Genomic DNA, 7,438 nt, shown 5'->3' with positions numbered 1-7,438 from the left:
CCCTGGGGCAGGCAGGACACTGCCTCAGCCACCTGGGCAGCCCTTTGTGTGATTACCCCATCCAAGCTCCATGAGTCATTCCTTCTCCACTGCCCCCACCCTACCCCATTTCCAGACTTGAGGGTTTTTAAGATGGTCTCCCACCTGCATGCCATTGGCTCTAATGCGTTTCACCACGAATCTGATCTCTTCTGCTTTATATCTTCCAGAAATTCGCCAATGTTCTGGTCTGTTGGTGGCATTTTTCCTGGTTTTCAAGGGCTTCTAAGTGTTTTTATATTTATCTTACTACATCAGATGGCGGGGGAGATGGGTAGGAGAGGTGCAGTTGAACCTTGAACAATGTGATGGTTGGAGAGCCAAGCTCTCACGCAGTCAGAAACCCTTGTGTAACTTCAGGCTCCCTCCAAACTTAACTAATAAATAGCCTACTGTTAACTGGAAGCCTTACTGGTAACATTAAAAAATCAGTTCACACATACTTTGTATATGTATTTATACTGTATTCTTACAATAAACTAAGCTAGGGAAAATAAAATGTCATTAACATCATAAGAGAAAGTATTTACTAAGTGGAAGTGCATTATCATAAAAGTCTTCATCCTAGTTATCTTCACGTTGAGTGGCTGAGGAGGAGGGGCTGGTCTTGATGCCTCAGGGTGGCGGAGAGGAAGATGTGGAGGAGGTGGGAAGGGAGGCAGGAGAGGCAGGGATACTCTGCCTGTATAACTGATTGAAAAACCTCCCTGTGGGTGGACCCGCACAGTTTGAACCTGCGTTGTTTAAGGGTCCGCTGTGCTTGAAAGTGTTAGTCAGCAGTCCTGAACGAAATGTAAACAATGGTTGAATGAAGGAGCAAGGAAGCCTTAAGGGTGGGGAGGGGCGGGTGTCGGCAAGGACCTTCCTCCAAGACAGGGTTGTTGCCAGGAGCAAATGGTGACTGATGATCCATAAGAAGGCGTACCTGTGTGACAGCACCTGTAAGCCAGGTGGGATCAGGGTGCGGCCTGTCGTCTGCTGTCGTCAGGAGGTCAGCAATGGATGGAAGTCCTAGGGGGACAACACGCACAGCTTAGCAGCAGGTGCCTCTCCCTTTGGGCCTAATTTAGCCGATGGGAGTTTAATTTAGCCACGGGGGCGTAATTGCTAGAAGAAAAGGGAAGAAAAAACCTGATGCCCTCACCGCCTTCCAACCTTCCAATCCTGACTCTTCAGGAAAACCCTGGCTCTCAGACGTCTCCAGAGGCCTGGCCAAGAGTGAGAAGGTGCGGGCTGGCGTGGGGGCGGGGGAGGGGACGGGGGCGGTGGCAGGATGCTCCCCAGAGGCGGAGAGGGGCGCAGGGAGGGTGCTGCAGGCGGCCTGGGAGTTTGGGGGCGCCGCCCTTCCTCCTGCCTTGGGCACGACCGGTGGATACCGTCGAGTGTGTTGTGGTCCCCTTCTTAGGAAAAGCACAGAGAGCCCTTTAAAGATGTGGACCGGACAGCAGCAGGGGGCCCAGGGTGACCACGGTGCAAATCAGGGAAAGGAAACGTGGGTCGCCACACATTTGATTTAAAAGAAAATAACTTCCCTCCTGAAGCAGAGGCTGGGCTGGGTGCCCTGGCACAGGCACAAAACCAGAGCGAACCCTTGCCGCTGCTCTGGAACGTCGGCCACACCCTCCGGATATGGGAAAGGCTTTCTTCTCTATTTCAAATGACCCTGTTTCGCCTTTTTTAGATGCAAATGTTTATTTGGTCTGACTTTGAAATACCTCGGTGCAGCTGAAATAATTGAAGGCAGCCCCATAAGCAGCAGCACTTCCCGACCTTCTCACAGGCAGACCCTCTGCTGGAGCCGCCAAGCGCCCTCGCGAGATACCTGAGGGGCGGCCCAGCCCCTCCCTCCCTGGGCCGAGCTGGCCGTGCCGCAGCTGGTCACCCGCACGAGGACCTCGGGGTTGCCCTGCAGACTGGCATTTCCGCAGGGAAGTGATGGCAGCTGCCGTGGAGCCAGCATTTGTCGGGGACCTGGCACCCAGGCCACCGGCTCTGGGAGAGGGCTGCGGGGCTCACCTTTCAGGGATTAGCTTGTGCAACTTGACTTGTTCCCCCAAATCCTACAAGTACAGAGGATGTGCAGAAATCTGAGAGAGAAACAACCTCCGCAGCTCGTTGTTGTGGGGATTAAATTAGTAAGATGCCTAGAAAATACGATTCAGGAGTGTGGGTGCGTGTGACTTGGTGGTGGGTGGGCTCCACTCACCACCCTCCCTCTGCACCTGTCCGAGGCATTTGAACCAGAGCAACTCCATTTTGAATAGGGGCCGGTAAAATAAGGCTAAGACCTACTGGGCTGCATTCCCAGACGGTTAAGGCATTCTAAGTCACAGGATGAGATATGAGGTCGGCACAAGATACAGGTCATAAAGACCACGCTGATAAAACAGGTTGCTGTAGAGAAGCTGGCTAAAACCCAAAATGGCAACAAGATGTGTCCTTTGGTCGTCCTCACTGCTACACTCCCACCACCACCATGACAGTTTACAAATGCCATGGCAACATCAGGAAGTTACCCTATATGGTCTGAAAAGGGGAGGCATGAATAATCCACCTCTTGTTTAGTATATATTCAAGAAATAACCATTAAAATGGGCAAACCGCAGCCCTTGGGGCTGCTCTGTCTATGGAGTAGCCGGTCTTTTACCCCTTTAATTTCCTAATAAACTTACTTTCACTTTATTCTGTGGAAACGCCCTGAATTCTTTCTTGCCCAAGATCCAAGAACCATCCCTTGGGATCTGGATTGGGACCCCTCTCCTGTAACACACCCACCCAAGAAGTTCTTGCTCATCTGAGGGTTCACAGAGTCAGTGACTGCTGTAGTGTCACCCCCTTTTATAGATGACAAAACAGCATCAGAGTTTGTTGTTGTTGTTTGAGATGGAGTCTCACTCTTTCTCCCAGGCTGGAGTGCAGTGGGGTGATCTTGGTTCACCTTCCAGTTTCAAGGGAGTCTCCTGCCTCCCAGAGTAGCGGGGATTACAGGTGCCCACCAAGCCCAGCTAATTTTTGTATTTTTGGTAGAGACGGGATTTCACGAAGTTGGCCAGGCTGGTCTTGAACTCCTGACCTCGTGATCCGTGGGCCTCTGCCTCCCAAACTGCTGGGATTACAGGCGTGAGCATCAGAGTTTTTAAGTCAGAACTGGAGCCTGAGCACGACAGGTGCCAGAACCCGGCCGTTCCCCGAGGGGCTGGCCTGCCGCACAAGGTCCGCCAGCTCTCGCTCTTTGGGTGTGAGGTGTGGGTGGTTGCGTCCTTGCGCCTGCGCTGTGCCTGGCCGACGGGTGTGCAGGGGGTCCTCTATTTCGCTCGGTTTTGCCTGGGACTGTGTGCCTTGTGTGCTGCATCGTGGTCTCAGCAGTGGATCTCGGTAGGCACCGCTAGACTCGGTCCTCAGTGGCCCGCTGTGCCCTGCGGGGGACCCTTTTGCACGTACCGTTCCCCCTGGCAGTTGCCTTCCCTCCCCAGGTCCTGGATGGCTCCCACTGCTGGCCAGGGCTCAGGCCGGATTCTCTACTAGACTCAGCGAGGCCCCTGCAATGTGCCACGATGCAGGCCCTCCCAAGTGCGCCCATTGTCCCATCCTGGGCCATGGCAGCTCCTGACACAAAGCAGCAGCTCACATATGAACGGTGGTGGTGTCCCTGGGGGAGATGGAGAAAGAGGGGCTGGCAAAAACCAGGCGGCACAAACCTAGAGCGGCCTTGCCTTCACTTCCCACAGTGCGGTGGGCCTTTCCTCCACCAGCCTGAGCAGTTGGAAGCCGGCCTGAGCCCAGTTCCCAGCTGAGAATATTGTGCTTGTAATAGGAGCGAGCGGTGTGTTTGGAGTTGGTTCCTTGGGGTGGGTTCGTGGTCTGGCTGATTTCAAGAATGGAACCCTGGGCCTTCCGGGTGTTATAGCTCTCAAAGATGGCAAGGACCCAAAGGGTGAGCAGCAGCAAGAGTTATTGTGAAGAGCAAAAGAACAAAGCTTCCACAGCATCCAAGAAGACCCGAGCAGGTTGCCGCTGCTGGCTTGGGGGAGGGGGGAGGCCAGCTTTTATTCCCTTATTTGTCCCCTCCCATGTCCTGTTCCTGTACTATCAGAATGCCCTTTTCTCAATCCTAGCTGGGATTGGTTAGTTTTAGAATTATGCTGATTGGTCCATTTTACAGAGCGCTGATAGGTCCATTTTACAGAGCACTGATTGGTTCGTTTTACAATCCTCTTGTAAGACACAAAAGTTCTCCAACTCCCCATTGGACCCAGGAAGTCCCGTTGGCTTCACCTCTCAGTGGGACTGTGTTTAGGGGACAATTCCACCCAGACACAGTGACCTGACCCTGGGGTGCAAAGCTGGGGCCCAGACAGCCTTCCAGACAGCCTTTTACTATATTGGGGATGTGGCTTTATGGAGTCATGCTGGCCACTCCCTCCAGAAGAAGCCTGATGGATCAAAGATGGAAACCAAAAAAATACCGGAAGAAAATGATTAAAACAAAAAAAACAACTGTTGGCCAGGAGCGGTGACTCAAGCCTGTAATCCCAGCACTTTGGGAGGCCAAGGCGGTCAGATCATTTGAGGTCAGAAGTTTGAGATCAGCCCAGCTAACATGATGAAATTCCTACTGTGCTAAAAATGCAAAAGTCAGCTGGGCATGGTGGCGTGCTTGCAGTCCCAGCTACTCAGGAGGCTGAGGCAGGAGGATTGCTTGAACCCAGGAAGTGGAGGCTGCAGTGAGCCAAGATTGTGCCACTGCAGTCCAGCCTGGGTGACAGAACAAGACTCTGTCTCAAACACACATACACACACACACCTGTAATCTTGGAGAGGGTTGAACTCTTTAATGATCTTGCAAAACCCTGTGGCCATAGCAACATAATTGATTTATTCTACCAGATAAGAAAAAAATATATCTGCATGGCAGAAAACATCCTGCTTAAAGTTAAAAAAAAAAAGATAAATAGAAAAAAAATATGGCACATTCCTAAGATGGAATTTACCCTGCAGTCATGAAAAAGAATAAGGTATACTTAAGTGTATGTGAAAACAGAATCTTATGCATAATAATATATGTAACTTATGGCACAGGCAAAGGGCCACTATAAATCAAAGAAAGAAATCCAACAACTGAATTGAAAAATGGGCAACGAGAATAAAAGAAAAATGCCTCTAAACATTTTAAAATATGCTGAGTGTCATCACAATAAGAGAAACGCAAACTGAAATATCAATGAGATCCTACTTTCCACTATCCGATCAGCAAGTTCCAAACTTTGACAATGGCCTTTCGAGTGAGCTGACGGGACATGCTCCATGGGGGAATGTAGTCACATTTAGCAGAACTGCACACATATGTGCTCTGGCCCGGCAAGCCCACTTCACAGTCTTGTCAAGACATGTAATACAGAAGCTCGTCAAAGCATTGTAGTGATTGGAAAAGGATAGGAACAACTTAAGAACTACCAGGATTAATTACATCACATCCCTAGGTCAGGTCTGCATTACCATGCAGTCATTGAAAAAGAGGGCGGTGGCTGGGCGTGGTGGCTCTCCTGGTGCAATCCCAGCACTTTGGGAGGCTGAGGCAGGTGGATCACTTGAAGTCAGGAGTTCGAGACCAGCCCGACCAACATGGTGAAACCCCATCTGTGCTAAAAATACAAAAACTAGCCGGGTGTGATGGCGGGCGCCTGTAATCTTGGCTACTCGGGAGCCTGAGGCAGGAGACTCACTTGAACCTGGAAGGCGGAGGTTACAGAGAGCCGAGATCACACCATTGCACTCCAGCCTCGGCAACTCCGAGTGAAACTTCAGAGTGAAACTCCGTCTAAAACAAAAAAAAGAAGGAGGTATATTTAGGTCTATGAAATGCAGCAATCTTCAGAGTATATTGTTTCATGAAAAAGACGAAGCTAGAGGGTATGTTCTAGACTTATCTCATTTGTTCGAATGAGTGTATGTGTGTGTGCACACAGAAATTCCTGGTAGGATGCATAAAACATGGACATTCGTATGTTTCCTCTGATGCTATGAACCAAATGTTTCTGTACTCCTCCCCGCAAATTCATATGTAGAAATTATCAGCCCCAGTGCAATGGCATTAGAAGGTGGGACCCTTGAGAGGTTAGGTCAAGAGGATGGAGACCCCAAGCTCTCTTCCTCTTTCTCTGCCATGTGGCCAACTGCAACCTGAAGAGAGCCCTCCCCAGGACCCAACCATACGGGCACCTTGATCTGGAACTTCCAGCCTCCAGAACTATGAGAAATAAATGCCTGCTATTTATAAGCCACCCAGTCTGTGATCCTTTTTCATAGTGGCCTGAGCTGACTGAGACCGCCAGGTAAGAGACCTGGGGTCTGGGGTAGGTAGCATTCCCATTGTCTCCTTTATTCTGTTTGAATGTTTGACTCCAAGCATGAAGGACATTTTTAGTTCTTTTGTTTTTTTGGGTTTTTCTGAGACAGAGTCTCACTCTGTCGCCCAGGCTGGGGTGCACTGGTGCAATCTCCACTCACTGCAACCTCTGCCCCCTGGGTTCAAGCAATTTTTGGGCCTCAGCCTCCTGAGCAACCAGGATTAAAGGCATCTGCCACCATACTCAGCTAATTTTTGAATTTTTAGTAGAGACTGGGTTTCACCATGTTGGCCAGGCTTGTTTTGAACTCCTGACCTCAGGTGATCCACCCATCTTGGCCTCCCAAAGTGCTGGGATGACAGGGGTGAGCCGCCATGCCCGGCCATTTTAAGTTTTTTAAAACAGTCAAAGCCATGCCTGGGGGAGGCTGCAGTCTGGCTCTGTCCCACCCTTGCCTGCTGCTGGTTGTACATGGGGCCAGCCCAGCTGCTCCCTGGGTCAGGGTCTACAAGGCCAGCCCTGGAGAGGCAGATCCACAACACAGCCAGCGCAGCACCAGGACAGGTGCCCTGGGCTGAGGTCTGCATGGGGCAGCGGAGGCAGAGCCTACCAGACCTGCAGACATTTCTGCAATTGATTATGTTCTTACTTGTCCCTAAGATGAGCACTTACCTAGGCATTGCTGATGCCCTCTGGTTGGGGCAAGGGGGGCATCCCAAATCTGATGCTGGAGCAGCAGGGCATCTCCTGTGGGTAGAGACCAGCAGGCAGGCTCTGTGCCGTGGGCTAGCTGGTGCACCCAGGACACCTCAGCTCACACCCTCCTGGGAAGGACTGCCAGCCACTTCACAGGCAGAGCACAGAGGTGCTGACTCCACCCCCTGTGTGTGGGTGGCCCTCCGTAGTCACCAGCCTGGCTGTCTGCCTCCTTGTTCCAGGCATGGTCTCAATGGCCTCAGGCCCTCCCTCCTGAGCCTGATTAAGAAGCAAAGCACTCTGCAGTAGGGGACACTCTCTTCTTAGGAGGCGGTGATTCTCACTAATAAGTGCTT

The 7,438-nt window shown here is 51.3% G+C and overlaps 1 non-coding gene across 2 annotated transcripts; it reads right to left on the bottom strand.

Moving 5' to 3' along the window:
• Nucleotides 1–400: 400 nt before the first annotated feature.
• Nucleotides 401–7,222, bottom strand: LOC102146825 (uncharacterized). Of its 2 annotated transcripts, XR_006699260.2 has the most exons (4): nt 7,059–7,222; nt 5,763–5,857; nt 965–1,050; nt 401–821 (listed from the first exon to the last, which is right to left on the bottom strand). It is a non-coding gene; the product is annotated as an uncharacterized protein (transcript). The 2 variants fall into 2 exon arrangements; XR_006699259.2 differs by having other exon boundaries at nt 401–1,050.
• Between the last annotated feature and the right edge of the window lie 216 nt (nt 7,223–7,438).

The sequence above is a fragment of the Macaca fascicularis genome, chromosome 7 (genome assembly GCF_037993035.2).
Source record: "Macaca fascicularis isolate 582-1 chromosome 7, T2T-MFA8v1.1".
NCBI lineage: Eukaryota > Metazoa > Chordata > Mammalia > Primates > Cercopithecidae > Macaca > Macaca fascicularis.
Note: the sequence above shows the minus strand (reverse complement) of the source record. Positions and strands in the feature narration are given on the sequence as shown.